This window comes from Lycium ferocissimum, chromosome 2 (assembly GCF_029784015.1).
Source record: "Lycium ferocissimum isolate CSIRO_LF1 chromosome 2, AGI_CSIRO_Lferr_CH_V1, whole genome shotgun sequence".
NCBI lineage: Eukaryota > Viridiplantae > Streptophyta > Magnoliopsida > Solanales > Solanaceae > Lycium > Lycium ferocissimum.
Genome location: NC_081343.1, coordinates 21,667,449 through 21,686,935, shown reverse-complemented (window position 1 = coordinate 21,686,935; position 19,487 = coordinate 21,667,449). Strand labels below are relative to the sequence as shown.

Genomic DNA, 19,487 nt, shown 5'->3' with positions numbered 1-19,487 from the left:
CACCATGTTGTAGAGGACCTTCAAATTAGTAGGATTATCACAAGACAATAATTTTGGACCAAGATTTTTATGGGCAAAAATTTGCACACCAAGGCCGAATGGCCTTCTTTTGTGGCTATTCTTATTCTTGTTTTTGTTCTTGATGTTTCTAATGGATAAATGATCCTTTCCACCTTATTTATCACATGACAAATTAATCAAAACCCATGGGTTGGGCCATTATGGCCGGCCACCCTCACTATTGGGCCCTAAATTTTTCTTTCCATTTTTGGGCCAATCCGGTTGGTCACGAGTTGGGCCTAGCCCACTGACCTTTCGACCTTAAAACGTTCATATCTCCTTGTACAGATACCGCCTGGGAACCCACGACCTATGGTTGGAAAGCTAATTCAATTATCTACAACTTCGATTTCTCGGTATTTTCCAAATTCCAAACTTATAATGCCGTTTTTGCCCCTCGAAGTCAGGTCACTGAAAACGTTTTCTTAAGAATATTCGTTTGGAGGGTTTCCACTTTGATTTGACCCAAGGGTCCTTCATGAGTTGTGTTTAACTTTACATATATAATTCATATGACTTCTCAGATGTTCCAAAAATATCTCGACGTGTGGGCCCCACCTCGGCAAATAACCCGACGTTCAAAAGTACGGGATATAACAGATAGAACGGTCTTGACGCGTGGCAGCACTGCAATCGGTTAACCCGACCAACGGCCACGGTCAGTTCTGACATGGAGTAACCGGACTAACGGCCACGCGAGTTTGATTTGGTTAAACTGGACTAACGGTCACGATGAGTTTGGTTCGGAGACACCGGATCAACGGACACACTTCTCTTATCTTGGGTCGGCCCATTCGGTGCAATCTCCCGGTCTGAAAAAAAGACCGAAGATACTCGGTGTCACACCCCAATTTCCGATAGGGTGTGATGGGCACCCGACCCTTACCTAGGGCCGAGCGAACCCGCAGACTCTCATAATACTCGTAGCCATATTGGGCCCACAAAGCATAACATAAGCACAGGGTGTAAATTTTCGGAAAACATACATGCCTTTCAATTTTTCAAATCAAACAAAATCCGTAACCATAGCGAATCAGAAACACACGAAATTCATAACACAATACGTACCGATACATCGGCTTACATAGCCGTTACAAACGGACATCTCATACACACGACACCGTCTCGCAAAGCCTCTAACATAACTCCGAATACCATACTAAACATTCTCGACTCTAAAAGACCGAGGAAATGGAGTTCGCTAATCCAAATTCGACACCTTCCGCTAACCTCATCTCGCTCATCTCGTGGGTACCGTTAGGCGGGCATTTAAACGCAGCCCCCGAAGAAAGGGGGTCAGTACGGAATATGTACTGAGTATGTAAAGCAGAAAATACAGAAAACGAAATAAAGTGTACCAAACGCGAGCATAGTAGTCCAAATACCAACGTACTTACATCTGACATCCAAGTCATACATACACAAATCATACACACATACCGCGGCCAGGAACCCAGCGGTACTATCACATACATGCATACACACATATACCGCGGCCGGAACCCGTTAATGTCCCAAATATATAAATATACCGCGCGGAACCCGCGGTTAATGTCACAAATATACACAACTACACGTACATACATACACGCGGTCGGTTAATCCAAAATGTCATGTCCCATGGTCAAGTATCCAAATGACGATATCACACATACACATGCCGCGGCCAAGTATCCAGCGGTCATGGCACAGCCTCAAGGTCAAGTATCCAGGGACAATATCACACATACCGGCCCGGACTCGGCGAAAAATGTAATAACGAATGCACGAACGAATCACAAGCAACTAAATGCAATTCAAAACATTTACAAAGACTTATAGGTTATTCGAAACGAACCATCATTTACAGGCCAACACAATAGTCATATTGGATTCTTTTCAAAAATAGGTCATTAGGACCAAACGTAGAAAGGTCGCGGGACCCACGGATGAGCGTCAACCCAATCCGGGCCCGCCTATGAGAATTAAAGTCCTTACTCGTCATGAAGTCATTTGCGAAAAGATCAAAGCATTCCGAGCTCTCTCTTGAAAGTTACGGACTTTTAGTTACCAATTTTTCAAAAAACACATCGTAGATTATTCTCGGAAAAATTTAGTGTCATTCATAGTAATGAGCACTCAAGCAACATTATAGGACGTTTCAAACGGACCTTAGAGTCATAGGCAAACATCTCCTTCTCATACCGTACGAAAATGACTCAAACAAACCAAATAGGGGAAGTCTCGGGACTTGCGGGCCCACCTTGGGTCGAGTTGAGGCGGCGGACATAAATTACAAACATTAGGCTCCCTAAGCCATCCATGAAAGTTTCGGAGCGATTCAGACACGTTTGCAACAGTTACAAAGGTTTAAGCATTCTTTTGATCAAATATAAGGATTATAATTCAATTGCGCTGAATGAATAGTATGCAAAATCAAACTCGGATTTCCAAGAGCGGAATTATCCCCGAGGTTCCGATCTTAGCCTAGTAGGGCTAGGACATGCCAAAGGAAGGAAAGGAAGGCTTTACATACCTTTCTTGCTTGTTAAGCTCGTCAGGACTCCAATCCCGTTTCGTCAAAATCCTACAAATGGTCACATTTACCAGTTACTATTCATAAGGTTCAAACTTCCAACTTGGGTTTAGTATTTGCCTACCGAAATTTCGGCAAAGACCTCCCCATAAATATGACACCCCGAGATTCAAACTCGGCCAACACAACAACAACCATACCAACAACAATGTATAACAACATCAACCATCAACTAGAACGCATTCTAGCGCAAATAGTCTTATTTCCCAAATAACGCGACAACTCCAAATCCAACTTTACACTTACAAACCAATATCAATATGTTCATATTTCACATACTAATTCAAGATCATTCAAACATAAACCAAGAGCATTCCAAGCTATATATCCACTATTCGACAATTCCATCAATTTCCATATTCAATCCAAAATTCCCATATATGCAACGAAACCATTCCAACACATTTTCTATTTACTAATTCATCTCCAATAACAACAATCTATACTTTAACAACTTCATTACCTTAATATCATAAAATCATATTAATATGACATAATTTCTCTACATTCCATTTTTATGCCAACTTACCCCATATATGCTTTTCTTACATTGTAATGATCACAACCATACAACTAACATGTTACACAAAACAAATCCACCACCATTCCACCCATATATAGGCCACGGCCAACATGCAATTTCCAACTTCATTCCATTTTCATTCAACTTTCATTTTCAATACAATTTCCATAATAACCACAACTAGAATGCAACATAAAATTCAACTCATCTCATCTATACCATAACACACACACACGGCCACTTACATACATGCACACCCATCATGCAAACTTTCATATTTCCATAAACTCTACTCATTTCCATATACTACAACACAAACAAACCTTCATAACATAAATAAAAGGGATGAATTCTTACCTTTTCCTTCCAACTTCTTCACTTAACTCAAGTGTTGAATTGATGAAACAAGGACTCAATCTTCCAAAACAACCACGCCAAGTCGGAAAGGGACCTTAAATTAGTTTGAATACCACAAGAAAATAATTTTTGAAGAAAGATTTCCAAGGGACAAATATTGGAGGACATGGCCGAATGCCATGTCTCCTTGCTCTTCATCTTTTTGTTATTCTCCTTCTCTTATTTTCTTGAAACTTCCAAATGATAAGGCTCCCTTATATAATTGTCACATGGAAAATTAATTAAGTCAAGTGGGCTTGGCCATACATGGCCGGCCACTCCTCTTTATTGGGCCTCATTTTTCTCTTTTATTTTTTTGAGCCCAATTGGTTGCAAATCTCGTTTCGTAATTCCCGAAACAAATTTTCAAAATTCCAATTTTGCCCTTGGCCTTCCTCAATATTTCGCATTCATATTTTTCAAGAACAACAACATACATATTGACCAAAATCAACATATTGCCTTATTCTCACAAGTCACAATTATTTTCGAATTTCCCGAATATGCAAAAGTACGGGATATAACACTCGGGTTTGGACTTGCCCTCGGCCTCTGGTCTCACCGGTCTTTACCGTATACACACTCACCAAAAGGTATGGGGAGGTTTACTCGATAATGGAATAATTATTTGGTTTAAATTTGGTATTTTCTTGAAATGAACATTTGTTATTCTTTTCCTTATAAATTTAATATTACATCATATCCAATACATAGTTGTTTCCTTTTCTGCCAGTGGGGTATTTGAATCAAGTAATTGCTCATACGATTGGTAATGCTTTTGGATTTTACAAATCGAAATTATTTAAATATACAAACTAAAACACTAACAACGACTGCCAACACAAGAATATTTTATTTTAAAAAAATATTCTAAATAGTAATCTATTTCAAATTATATTTGTTAGGTTCCTGAGTTTAATACTTTTACTTATTTAGATTAGCTGAGAAATCATTGATCATTCACAATGTTGTACTTACGTTTTATTTATAACTAATTAAGCAATTTGTTTTAACAATATTAATATAATATAATTCTATAAAATGGTATACTACTTGACCCGGCATATACGTGCAACACACTTGCCGAGAAGCTAGTACTATATTAAAAGCACGAAGGACTTTAGAAATGTTGATTGAACTTTTTGTCCTCCATTAAAGGACTCTCAAATGGACAAAATTGTCATTTACTATTTTCTTAATATTTAAAAATAATTATTTAATTAATTTTCTAAAACTTATGACTTAAAAACCAACTAAATTTTAGGTATTTCATACTTTTTTGTTTGAGCTTGTTTACCCCGAATTTAGGTAATCAATTGAATTTGTAGATGAGGTATAGGATATGTGGGACAACTTTAATCTCTTTTGGTTTTTGATGAAATATATATATATAGATGGATTCGTGCACTATGGTTTGAGGATATGGATATATGCGTTAATAACTTGGATATAAATGTTATGTAGGTTGCTATGGACGATTAAGTATAGTAATACTAGAAAAGTAAGCTAAAACAATAACTCCACAGATTCGGACTAAAGAGAGAAATAATATTTTGATTCGCTATTACAATGCTCTAGATTCCAAGGAGCTAACCCTTAAAAGTAGGGAAATGCCCCCTATTTATAGTTTTGCCTTATAGACCTTGCCTACAACACAAAGCCCTTTTAGAATAAACAAAACCCTAAAAGGATAAGATTGGGCCGTATGGTCTGACACCCATACGGTTGGCCATAAAGACAAAGTCGGCGTAATCGGTCTTGACGCGTGGCATTTGGTAACTAACCAAACGGACTAACGGCCACGATCAACTAGGCCATGGAGAAACCAGACTGGCTGTGATGAGGAGTTTGCTCCGGATAAATCGGACTAAACGATTTTCCTCCGGTTTCTTCTGATCAACCACTTCTGGTGCAATACCCCCGGTTCGAAAGAAAGTCTTTACGCTCGTGCTTGTTTCTTCCTTCCCTTGATCCCCGGCCTCACCGGTCTAGCATTAATCCGATTTTTACCGTATACAGATAGTCCCCACACTTTCCAGACCGAAGTTTTACCGGAGTAATGGGAAGTGGATGAGTCACCAAATCGGTGGTTCCATAAGCTCATTCTTATCTTTTCATTTTGGCGGGAACAGTTGTGTCACGTCCCTCTGCCATCAGCCACGTGTCTCATCCCGAACGGCCGACTTTAGTAATCGCCGTAACACACGTCGTTTCAAATCACGTCTCATTAATTATGGGACACGTGGCATCCCCCAGTTGGCTGGGATCTGTAACTGTCTCGGTTCCCATGCCTATATAAGGCCTCTAACCCACTCATTTTACCATTTTCACTTCCTCTTCTTCACTTCTTTCACTCTCTGATCGTTTTTCTCTCCAATTTTCTTCTTTGATTGTGATCATCCCTCTTCCTATTTGTTTTGATCATAAAAAAGACCAACTTTGTCACCTTCTCTACTGCTGTTCTTTTGACTAAAAGTGCCATTTTGTTTCTTCTTTCACTTTGCCGTTTTGAAATTTCCTCTCAACTGCTCCTTCACTCTTATTATTTTTTGCAACTTGTTCTTTCTTCCTCATCGAGTTCATCGAATCTCCTTTTTCATCATCTCATTCAAATGTCTGCCAACACCGAAAATACCTCCCAGGATGTTCCCTCGGTTTTTTCTCAAGGAACCGAACCAACTTCACAACCCAAGGGAAAAACCGCCGTTGAGCCCACTGCTTTGGACATTGTACCGTCCAAACCCAATTATAACAAGGAGTTTGAAGTTGAGAAGCCTTCCTCGGTTGCTGATAGAGGGTTTGATGTAAGGCGGTATCCATCGTCCATTACCGAGGACAAACTTGATCAAGTCCGAGCTGATTGTGGATGGAATAACTGTCCGGTGCAAGTGTTTTCCCCCGAACCCAATGAATCGATCACCGACCATCGGGAGGGCTTTCAAGAGACGTTTACACCTATCCTTTTACACTCAAGCTCGACCCCCTAATCGATCCAGTTATCTTGGATATGTGCCGGACATCTAATGTAACCTTGGCCCAGATCGGTCCGATAGTATGGAGGACCGTGGCCTGCCTCCGGCTATTGGCCAACAACGTAAAGAAGGAGTTTACGATGGCTCACTTCATCCGATTATATTCCTCGAGGTTATCCCGAGGGGGTGTGATAAAGCTCGCCAAGCTAAGCTGGAACCTGATCTTTTCGAAGATGGATGAAGACAAAGACCGAGGTCGGCTAAAGCGCTACGTCCGGGTGAGGACCGCGAACATTATTCCGGCCAACTATATGCCCTTTCCAAAGAGGTGAAATGATAATCGTAAGTTTCTCAATTCTTTTAACAGTTACCCTTGAATGCTTTGTCAAACGTTTGCCCTTTCGTATTAACACGATTTGTCTCTTTCTTTATACCAGTCGGGGCATGGATACCTCCGGCTGTCCGGAACATGAATGAATGGGTTGGTGCTCTCCTTAGCCAACACACCCATGAAGTGCGGACATGGGGTGTCCTGTCACGTGGCCGAACGGTAATACTACGCTTAGGTCGGAAGTTATCACATTTTCTACCTTTTTCTTTCCCCTTTTCATAACCTCTTCGATATTCAGGTTTACCCAAGGGTTCGGTAGAGCCCAGACCGGAGCCAGCAGCCTAGCCAACTGCGCCGGCTCCTGAATTTGATTCAGCGGGTACATCCCGCATCATTGCTGCTGCCGACAAAAGGCGGAGAAAGCCCTCAGACAAAGGGCAGAAACTGAAAAAAAGGGCAAGAAGCGTCGTTCGGACTCTAAGAGATGAAACAGATCTCGATTTCATTGTTCGGAGGGTCGGTGTGACTTCCTCCGTTGACTCTATTCCGGAAGAGGATACCATCATTCCGCCATTTCCTTCAGCCGGGGAAGGACCGTCGCTCCGCATCGTACACGGTGGGGGGAAGAAATTCTTTACCCAACTCCTCTAAGGTCAATTGAATATGTTGACATTTCAGGTGATGCTTCGTCCGAGGAGACCCCCCTGCAAAGGACCAGAAGGTCCGAACATGCACCAACTGCTGAGGTCGAATAGAGGGCTGAGCCGGTTCCCAAAATCGAGGCTCCACTGGATGCCGGTTCACTTCCCACTGGGGACCCAGCTTCAACATCCGAGGCACCTGCTCCTACTGAGGCTGTTGGTGCTGTTCCGGCATCTGAAGCACCTGCTCCTGTCGAGGCTGCTGGTGCTGTTCCGGCTTCCCCCACTCCAGTTTCGAGGTCGGATAACTTTGATGATATGTTCTCGGATACTCCTCCTGCTACCGGGGAAGCTGCCGATTTTGGACATCTCCCTATCCCTCGAGTCACGAGGGCAGCTAGCCGATCCACCGATACCGGTGTAAGAGATAGCCTTATGCGTATCTTCCCGGCCCTGAGTATCGAACCTAGAAGGACAAGATCGGCCGTGATCACCGTCCCCGAGGACTGCAGTTTTTTTCACGTCCTGTAGGAGTTACAAGCTACCTGAGGCCCCTTGTGTTACATCCCGTCTTTTTGCATAATCGGAAAATTCGAAGTAATTGCGAATTATGAGAAAGAAGGCTATGTTTGAAATTTTCTTAATATGTGTATGTCGGTTATGGAAATTTGAATGTGGAAACACGGAGAAGGCCTACGGGCAAAATTGGAATTTTGGAAATTTATTTCGGGAACTTCAAAACAAGAATTATTATGAATTGGGCCAAAAAAAAAAAGAAAAACTAAGGCCCAAAGAGGAAGGTGGCCGGCCATGATGGCCTAGGCCCAAGTCCATGGAAAATTCTCCATGTGACAATTATGGCCAAGAATTAAAATATATATGGATCATCATCCATAGAACTTTCAAGAAAACAAAAGAAAAACCAAGAGAAAAACAAAAGAGGCCTTCGGCCAAAGGAGAAAAAAGAAGAAAGAAAAAGAAGAAAATTTTGGAGCCTTAGTCCTTGCCTCAAAAATCTTGTTCTCTTTGAATTTGCAACAAGTTCAAGGCGCTCTTCAACGTAGCACAATTGGTTTGAAGAAAGAACTTCGTTTGTGGAAGATTGAAATTTCAAGAAAAGGTAAGATTCTTATGTTTTGTATTATGGAATGAATTTATGTGTTATAATGATTTGAGTTGGATGAGGGTTAAGGGAGTGTGGTGTATATGTGCATAGCCGTGTGTGTAGGTGAAACCATGCATGGCCGTGTGCCATGAGGTTAAGTACAAGCAAGAATTTTATGCTTTCCTTTCATGTTATAGAAAATTTATAAGGGTTGTGATGAATGAAAATTAAAGGAATATGGTGTGTTGAAGTGTGTGGCCGTGTGTGTGTATGTAGGTAGGTAGCCGTGTGTGTGTGTACAATGGTATGTTGGAACGTGTGGATTTCTATGTTGTATCCTAGTTATAGTTATGGCGGAATTTATATTGTAAACGAAAGGTGAATAAATTTGGTCGAAGCTAGAAATATGTGGTGTGGCCGTGTGATATGGTGAAAATGGAACGGAAAGGAATTAATGTGGTTTAGTGTGTTAGTGGTATAGTTGTGATCCTTGCAATGTAAGGGTAAGAGAAATGATATAAATTCGCATAGAAATGGAATGTGGAAGCTTATGTCGTTTAGTATGATTTTATAAAGTTATGAAAATAAAGTACTTAAGGTGCGGACATGATTAATGTTGATGAATTTGGAGGATGGAAATGTGTTATGAATTTGTATGTTAAAGGTTGGAAGAATTGAATAAGTTATGGTTTGGATGGAAAGTTTGCATAAATTGTATATCTTATGTATATATCGTAGAAATGTTATGATATGCTTCCGAATGGTATTATAATGATTTTGATGTATATGAAAATGTCGATATTGCATTGGAAGTGTGAAGTTAGAGTGGAAGTTATTGCGTTATAAAGAAAGGAATACTACTCGTACTAGAACGCATTTTGATTTCTTATTGATGTTGTTGGTAGTGTTGTTGGGTTGTTGTTGATTGTCTTAAGCCGAGTTGAATCTCGGGGGTGTCCTATTTATAGGGGAAGTCTTCGAAATTTCGGTAGCCAAGTATAGTCAAAGATTGAAATGTTAACTTTCATGAATAGTAATTGGCAAAGATGACCATTTGCAGTTTTTGGACGAAACGGGAACTAAGATTTGACGAGCGTGAGACGCTATCCAGGTATGTAAAGCTTCCCGCTCCTTCTTTTGGCATGTCTTAGTATGTTAGGTTGATATCGGAACCCGGAAGTAATTTCGCTCCTCGAAATCCGAACTATAAGTTGGCTACTATTCATTCAATTCAATTGAAGCCTAATGACTCTATTTTGGCTAGAAAGCAATCAAATGTCCGAAACCTATGTAAGGCAACCGGTTTACTTTGAAATCTTTATGTACGATCTTATAGACCCTAAACGTCCATAAATTATGATTGCCACCTCGACTTGACCCGAGGTGGGCCCGCTAACCCCGATATGCCTTAGTTGTCTTACTAGCACCTCTTTTTGAATAAGCTTCGGTAAGGAATCTTCGATTTTGAAATTGTCCCTTATAAAATAATGTTTTGATCCCTATGAAATGTTTGGGCTATGTTTGGAACCATACGTACTACTTTGGAATCATTTTGCGAAATAAGCTTCCGTACTAAATAACTATTCGACTATTTTGACTAATGAATGGACTTATAAAGTAATCAAGTTTTGAAAAGCTATTTTGACCCACGAATTGCATTGTTTGCTCACGACTTACCGCTCGTGCCCTTATATGACTCCGTTCACCGGATCCCGGCAGTTTGAGATCGTGCGTCCTATGACATATTCGGAAGTATGATGTGTTACGGTTTCCGTGACCTCGCCATAGGGCGGTTACCGTTTTGGAGTTATGATGTGATATGGCCTTTGTTATGTTTGATGATGTGTGTGATGTTGTGATTTGTTCGGAGATGTACGGAGATTTGAACACTTCCGGAGTATGATGTGTTGTGGCACCGAGCGTCGGGGGGTGACCACGTTCCCGAGCCTTATCATGATTTCTACTTGCATTTTGTATATTTGCATTACGTACGGGTTTGATTTGTTATTTCGTATATATTTTGTATCCCCCGACCCTAGTTATGACTTGGTTCTTTATTCCTTCCTTTACATACTCGGTACTTGTTTCGCATCGACCCCCGTTCTCCGGGGCGTTTCATGCCGCGCGGTACGGTGTGCTCCGCGCGACACGCCGCCGGCTTAGGATTCTTATTCTGTCATGTAAGGGAGGCTCCTTTGATCCGAGCTTATACTTTTGGTATATTTCTTTGCGTTGTATATTCTGTACATTTGTGACTATTCGGGTACGGCGGGGCCACGTCCCGTCATATGTTCGTATGTTTTGTTATGTTGTAGAGGCACCGTAGTCATGTTTGTGGGTCGTGGGTCCGGTTGTACGTATATGACTCCGATTTGCGTCCTTGAGCGGCCCGTATGTTTGTTTGCGTGCGTGTGTGTACCGGCGATGTATATTCCGCCAACTTTGGTTCGATATGATGTTTTGACATGGGCGACCGCTTAGGACCGCATTTGTGTGATATCCGTTTTTCGATTTTCGGTACGAGCAAAGTATGTAAAAATGCGAACGTGTAGCATTATGATGATTTGATTCGTCGTCCGTTCGGGTGCCTAGGCGAGGCACCGGTCACGGCCCACGGGGTCAGGTCGTGACAAAAGTGGTATCGAAACGATCGTCCTCGGAATGTCTACAGCCGTGTCTCGTAGAGTCTTGTTTATCGGTGTGTCGTGCACCACATCTATAAACGAGGAGGCTACGGACATTTAGGATGTTTCCCCTCCTTTGAATCTTAGACCGTGCGGTAGAGCTGTGATATTAGGATGACTCTTTTTCTGACCGAATTGTTATATTTTTCAGTAATGCCTCCGAAGAAGGCAACGGCCGCCCAGAAGGGCAAGACAAAGGTAGATGGGACTAGTCGGGCGCCGAGGATTACACGGGCACGTGCTCAGACTACGCCCGGCATTATACTTCAGTCAGAGGGTTCCGCTACACCACCAGAGAGGCGAGCAGTCCGTCGCCCCCCGGCCACGCGAGCGCCTGTGCCTCCAGCTCCCCGGCCCGGGGCAGAGGACGGACACTGCGAGAGGCTGTACAGTTATTGACAACACTGGTGGCAGATCAGGTCCGTAGACGCGGGCAGAGAGATGATGACGATGAGGGCAGGCGTGACAGCCTTAGGGTTCGAGAGTTCCTATTCTGCGGCCCTCCCGAGTTTTCCGGGTCTAAGCCCGATGAGGACCCCCATGATTTTATTCGGGGGATGCGGCGCTCACTAGATTTGGTCAGAGCTTCGGAGACGGAGTCTGTTGAGTTGGCTTCGCATAGACTGCGGGATGTTGCTGCCCACTGGTATGAGTCCTGGGAGCTATCCCGAGGGTGAGGGTGCTGCCCCGGCCTACTGACCGAGTTCGAGGCCGCTTTCCTCCGTAACTTCTGCCCCCGGAGTTGCGGAGAGCGAGAGTTGATAGATTCTTGAAGATAGAGCGAGAGGGGTCGGAGTGTCCGAGAGTATAATCCGGAGTTTAACTCCCCCGGGTATGCCCCTACCATCGTGGCGATATGGAGGATAGGATGCATCGATACGTGATGGGGTTGGACCCCTATTTGGTTGACTCTGCATGACGATGGCGGCGCAGACGGGCATGGACATCGCCGGCGTGCCCATGCACAGTGGTATGGAGGACCGGCATAGGGAGGATCGGTCCGCAGAGATATGATAGGAGGCGGCCCAAGAGGGCCAGATCTGAGGGGTATTCAGGAGGTTCCCGTGGCGGGCTGCCTCAGCACCAGTCCGGTGGATATTTCCCTTCGTCAGGTCGGGATACACAGTCGGCCAGCGGGCGATTTGATGGTGTGGGGCCATCCAGGACGGACCGGAGTTCCAGAGCCTCGGTCCTCGGGCGAGCGCAGGTCCCCCGCCCGAGGCCGCCTATGCCCGGTGTTCACATTGTGGGAGGTCGCGCCCCGGGGGGTGCTACCGGGCTACGAGGGCTTGTTTTCTTGCGGCCGCCGGCGCGCACATTATGCGAGACTCGTCCGTGGATGGCGGTTGCGGTGGTGCGCACGGTACGGGTTCGGGCCTTGCGGGTTCGTCATCTACCCCGCCCGGCGCCGCGCCCCGGCGGGGGGGTACGTCGGCGCCGGCGTGCCGCGCGAGAAAGCCGTGGCGGGGGTTCGATTCTAGCGGTCCCTCGAACCGCATCTATGCTTTGACGGTCGGCGAATCCGAGGCATCACTGGACGCGGACCCAGGTATATTGTTACTCCTTTCCTGAAGAATATATGTATTGATGGATTTGTGCTCTGTTATATTATGTGATTTTCCCTTTCTGGCCGTCGAAGAGTAAGGTAAATCCTTAAATCACTAGAATCGTTTGAAATAGCTATATACACAGATGAGAAATGAACATTGAGAATTCAAAAGGGCAATACGATAATTGGGTGATTAGAGAGTGGAAGGTCGGGGTGGGACCCGCTATGACAAAAAATTTTCCAGAAATTTTCTTGAGGCACCGACCTACTCTAAATTACGTGACGAAGGTCGTGTGGGGCAGTCGACGCCATTATATTGACAATAACGCCCCAAAATGCATGAAAGTTTCAAAGTTAAGCGTGCTGGAACTAGAGAGAATTCGAGATGGGTGACCCCCCTGGGAAGTGGTTTGAGTTTAAACGTGATTTTCAATGTTATACTTCTGCGCCCCTGATTTCGATAACGCCCTGTCTAGTATGACTCTATGTTTCTGAATCCGACTACGCTCCTATTTGATGTACTTCTGTACGCCTAACTCCGGTTATAAAGTTGTCTGATATATCTTCGTATGTGTGACTCTGATCATGGTCTGTTCGATATACCCCGGTACGTTTGGCTTTGGTTATGAACCTGTTCGATATGACGTTGGAATATGAATTTGTCTGCTATGCTTCTGTACTTCCGAGTCTGAGTGCGTTTTATCCGATATACTTTTCTACGCCCGACTCTGACGGAAAAAAAAAAAAAAAAAAAAAAAAATTGTCTAGTATATTTCTGTACGTCTGACTCCAATTCTGAGTCTGCTTAAGGTAGCGTGGGATTATGCTTCTGTTTGTTGTACTTTTGTACTTCTGACTTCGGACATGACTCTGTCTGATATATTTCCGATCTTCTAACTCTGGCCAAGACTCTGTCCGCCGTATATCCAACTTAAGACGGTGCGAACAGCCCTAATACGGTGATATCGGGAAAGGATAGATGAAGTTGGAAAATGAAGGCCGCTACAAATTCTTTGATCAGGTGCAAGAGTGTAAATGGCAAAGGGACCTCCCCGACTGATTTTGATCTACCATGAGGTTCAGTTAACATTCGAGGACGAATGTTTTAAAGGGGGGGAGGATGTTACATCCCGTCTTTTTGCATAATCGGAAAATTCGAAGTAATTGCGAATTATGAGAAAGAAGGCTATGTTTGAAATTTTCTTAATATGTGTATGTCGGTTATGGAAATTTGAATGTGGAAACACCGGAGAAGGCCTACGGGCAAAATTGGAATTTTGGAAATTTATTTCGGGAACTTCAAAACAAGAATTATTATGAATTGGGCCAAAAAAAAAATAAGAAAAACTAAGGCCCAAAGAGGAAGGTGGCCGGCCATGATGGCCTAGGCCCAAGTCCATGGAAAATTCTCCATGTGACAATTATGGCCAAGAATTAAAATATATATGGATCATCATCCATAGAACTTTCAAGAAAACAAAAGAAAAACCAAGAGAAAAACAAAAGAGGCCTTCGGCCAAAGGAGAAAAAGAAGAAAGAAAAAGAAGAAAATTTTGGAGCCTTAGTCCTTGCCTCAAAAATCTTGTTCTCTTTGAATTTGCAACAAGTTCAAGGCGCTCTTCAACGTAGCACAATTGGTTTGAAGAAAGAACTTCGTTTGTGGAAGATTGAAATTTCAAGAAAAGGTAAGATTCTTATGTTTTGTATTATGGAATGAATTTATGTGTTATAATGATTTGAGTTGGATGAGGGTTAAGGGAGTGTGGTGTATATGTGCATAGCCGTGTGTGTAGGTGAAACCATGCATGGCCGTGTGCCATGAGGTTAAGTACAAGCAAGAATTTTATGCTTTCCTTTCATGTTATAGAAAATTTATAAGGGTTGTGATGAATGAAAATTAAAGGAATATGGTGTGTTGAAGTGTGTGGCCGTGTGTGTGTATGTAGGTAGGTAGCCGTGTGTGTGTGTACAATGGTATGTTGGAACGTGTGGATTTCTATGTTGTATCCTAGTTATAGTTATGGCGGAATTTATATTGTAAACGAAAGGTGAATAAATTTGGTCGAAGCTAGAAATATGTGGTGTGGCCGTGTGATATGGTGAAAATGGAACGGAAAGGAATTAATGTGGTTTAGTGTGTTAGTGGTATAGTTGTGATCCTTGCAATGTAAGGGTAAGAGAAATGATATAAATTCGCATAGAAATGGAATGTGGAAGCTTATGTCGTTTAGTATGATTTTATAAAGTTATGAAAATAAAGTACTTAAGGTGCAGACCATGATTAATGTTGATGAATTTGGAGGATGGAAATGTGTTATGAATTTGTATGTTAAAGGTTGGAAGAATTGAATAAGTTATGGTTTGGATGGAAAGTTTGCATAAATTGTATATCTTATGTATATATCGTAGAAATGTTATGATATGCTTCCGAATGGTATTATAATGATTTTGATGTATATGAAAATGTCGATATTGCATTGGAAGTGTGAAGTTAGAGTGGAAGTTATTGCGTTATAAAGAAAGGAATACTACTCGTACTAGAACGCATTTTGATTTCTTATTGATGTTGTTGGTAGTGTTGTTGGGTTGTTGTTGATTGTCTTAAGCCGAGTTGAATCTCGGGGTGTCCTATTTATAGGGGAAGTGCTTTGCCGAAATTTCGGTAGCCAAGTATAGTCAAAGATTGAAATGTTAACTTTCATGAATAGTAATTGGCAAAGATGACCATTTGCAGTTTTTGGACGAAACGGGAACTAAGATTTGACGAGCGTGAGACGCTATCCAGGTATGTAAAGCTTCCCACTCCTTCTTTTGGCATGTCTTAGTATGTTAGGTTGATATCGGAACCCCGGAAGTAATTCTGCTCCTCGAAATCCGAACTATAAGTTGGCTACTATTCATTCAATTCAATTGAAGCCTAATGACTCTATTTTGGCTAGAAAGCAATCAAATGTCCGAAACCTATGTAAGGCAACCGGTTTACTTTGAAATCTTTATGTACGATCTTATAGACCCTAAACGTCCATAAATTATGATTGCCACCTCGACTTGACCCGAGGTGGGCCCGCTAACCCCGATATGCCTTAGTTGTCTTACTAGCACCTCTTTTTGAATAAGCTTCGGTAAGGAATCTTCGATTTTGAAATTGTCCCTTATAAAATAATGTTTTGATCCCTATGAAATGTGGGCTATGTTTGGAACCATACGTACTACTTTGGAATCATTTTGCGAAATAAGCTTCCGTACTAAATAACTATTCGACTATTTTGACTAATGAATGGACTTATAAAGTAATCAAGTTTTGAAAAGCTATTTTGACCCACGAATTGCATTGTTTGCTCACGACTCTGCTCGTGCCCTTATATGACTCCGTTCACCGGATCCCGGGCCGGTTTTGAGATCGTGCGTCCTATGACATATTCGGAAGTATGATGTGTTACGGTTTCCGTGACCTCGCCATAGGGCCGGTTACCGTTTTGGAGTTATGATGTGATATGGCCTTTGTTATGTTTGATGATGTGTGTGATGTTGTGATTTGTTCGGAGATGTACGGAGATTTGAACACTTCCGGAGTATGATGTGTTGTGGCACCAGCGTCGGGGGGTGACCACGTTCCCGAGCCTTATGCATGATTTCTACTTGCATTTTGTATATTTGCATTACGTACGGTGTTTGATTTGTTATTTCTGTATATATTTTGTATCCCCTGACCCTAGTTATGACTTGGTTCACTGTTCCTTCCGCTTTACATACTCAGTACTTGTTTCGTACTGACCCCCTGTTCTCCGGGGGCTGCGTTTCATGCCGCGCGCGAATGCAGTGCTCCGCGCGACACGCCGCCGGCCTTAGGATTCTTATTCTCATGCCGTCCGGGAGGCTCCTTTGATCCGAGCTTATACTTTTGGTATATTTCTTTGTCTGTTGTATATTCTGTACATTTGTGACTATTCGGGTACGGCGGGGCCCTGTCCCGTCATATGTTCGTATGTTTTGTTATGTTGTAGAGGCCTGTAGTCATGTTTGTGGGTCGTGGGTCCAGTTTGTCTGTATATGACTCCGATTTGCGTCCTTGAGCGGCCCGTATGTTTGTTTGCGTGTGTGTGTCTGGGCGATGTATATTCCGCCAACTTTGGTTCTGATATGATGTTTTGACATGGGCGACCGCTTAGGACTGCATTTGTGTGATATCTGTTTTCGATTTTCGGTACGAGCAAAGTATGTAAAAATCTGAACGTGTAGCATTATGATGATTTGATTCGTCAGTCCGTTCGGGTGCCTAGGCAGGGCACCGGTCACGGCCCACGGGGTTGGGTCGTGACACCTTGTCTCTGACTCGAATAAGCGGAAGATGACTGGGGTCCCCTGGCAACGAGGGCATGCACGCGAGCAACCGAGTAAGCTTATCAACCTATCTTTCCCCAACTCGATGTGAATTTTTCCTTCTTATTTTCCAAGTTTTTAATGTCTCATTTCTTTCATAGAGCGTTGTGCTCGTTAATGAGGCCTTCATCCGTGCCCAGCAACAGGTTAACGACCTTAAAGGCCAGCTGGACGCCCAGGGTCGGGAAACGGAGAAGTTCCAGCATCTTTTGCAAGGGAAGGAGGATGAGTTGAACCGAGCAGCTACCCTTTCCAATCTTAGACCCGAGCTCGAAGCGGCGAAGGCCGAAAACCTTCGGTTAAAGGATAACCTGGCCGGGATGATCGAAAAGAACCGGCTCTTTGAAGCGGACAAGGTCGGCCTTAGCCATGATAATACTCGTTTCTCCTCAAAGCTTGGTGAACTCGAGGCTACTATATCTCAACTTCGGGGAGAGCTTGACTCGACCAAGACTGACGCCGTGAACATGGCCGAGAGGCATCGATTGCTTGAGTCCGAGAATGCTGAGTACAAGGACAAGTTGAGGGTATTCATACAGAAAGCCGAGGATAGGGCCCGGATATGCGATGAGATCAAGACCAAGTTTGAGGAGACAGCCGAGGCCAATGACCTCCTGAAGGCCGACCTCGAGTCGGCTACTCAAGTTCAAAGAATCCTCAATGTCAAGAGATCCGAATTGGTTGACAAATTAGCCCAGGCTGAGGCCGACCTGGCGGAAGCCCTTAAGAATGTGAAAGCTGTCGAGGCTCATACCACAAAGATTCTCGATGGTGGCGAAAACACCTTGTTCGCTGTTATTTAGTAACAATCTGCAGCAAATACATATACATAGAAAATTCCAATAAGGACTCATATACCTGTAGTCGATCGGTCTCTAGTCTGATCTGGTGGACTGTAAGGTGAAGTGTACTCCTCATCATCGTCTACCCACCATCTTCTCGTCTGGCCTTCATCGTCTCTCTCATCTGAGCCCGAGAGATATAGATAACTGAGCAATTCCTGATTTACCGACGGCCAGGATAGGGGGGAGTAACCGTAACACTCACCGGGGAGGTCGGTCTGACGTAGTGCTCCACCATAGGAGCAACTGGTACGGTCTCAGGAATCTCCTCCTCCGGTGTCCCAGACGAATACTCAGACCGATCTGTATCATAGCTGTCCTTTGGGGGGTCCTCCTACTTGGGAGTCAAAAACTCTGGAGGAATCGTCGCTGGGTCCTCCAAAGGATCAGCCTCAATAGAAAACCTGAAGCTCCTCCTGCTGGGTCCTGGAGCCTGGGGTCCTAGAGATACTCTAGGGGCCTTCTTAGCACCCCCACTATCTGAAGCTGATCTCTTCATCTCTCTTCAGTCTGTACTTACCTGCAGGAAAAAGGATCAGAAGCGATCTTTCCTAGACTCTGGCTCTATCGCACGATCTAAGATAGAAGAAAAGGTCAAGGATTCCTAAATGCCCCGCAGCCTCCTGTTTATAAGTGTGGCCGGCTTCACACCCATAAACAGGACTCTACTGGACACGGTCTGTAGACAATCCCAAGGACGAACTGCTCTGATACCACTTTTGTCACGACCCAAACCAATGAGCCGTGATAGGTACCTGACCATTGCTGGCCAAGCACTCCTATGCTTGTATTTACCTCTCACTGACTATCCTGGCCCATACACAATCTGTAACTGAGCTAGACTGTCTCCCGACCAATCAACATAAGAGACACCGTATCGAGAATTCACGGCCAACACATATATATAAATACAAATGCTGAGAGTAGCAGCGCAAGCCGATTGGCCGCTTTATATATACTGTACAATAAAATAAGTGCTGGCAAGGCTGCATAACAACACGACTACCTATCACTGTCTACAGACCTCTATGGAGTACAAACTGTAGAAAGGACAGGGCAAGGCCCCCGCCGTACCCATATATGTACGTAACCGAATAGCATACAAAAAGCGCCGTAGCTCCGATCAATGGAGCGTACCGACCGGCCGCCGAAGGGAGGTCCTACCGTGTGGATCGTCCGACCGGCTACCCGATCCTTCGGGCACGAACGCAAGGTCCACACAGAAGGGACGCGCACGAGTAATGTACCGAGTATGTAAGGCATGAATGATAACATGATAATATGTACGGTAATATGAACAACAACATAATAAGGAAATATGGAAAATATAGGAAAAGGGTATGATCAGAATCGCTTGCCTTTAAGGCGGAATCATGCATGCTTACTTTTACCTTCAAACATCTCGCCCATACATACATAAACTGTCTGA

At 43.6% G+C, this 19,487-nt stretch overlaps 1 pseudogene; it reads left to right on the top strand.

Moving 5' to 3' along the window:
* Positions 1–19,487, top strand: part of LOC132047436 (protein Ycf2 A-like) — a 40,787-nt pseudogene that overhangs the window by 15,910 nt on the left and 5,390 nt on the right.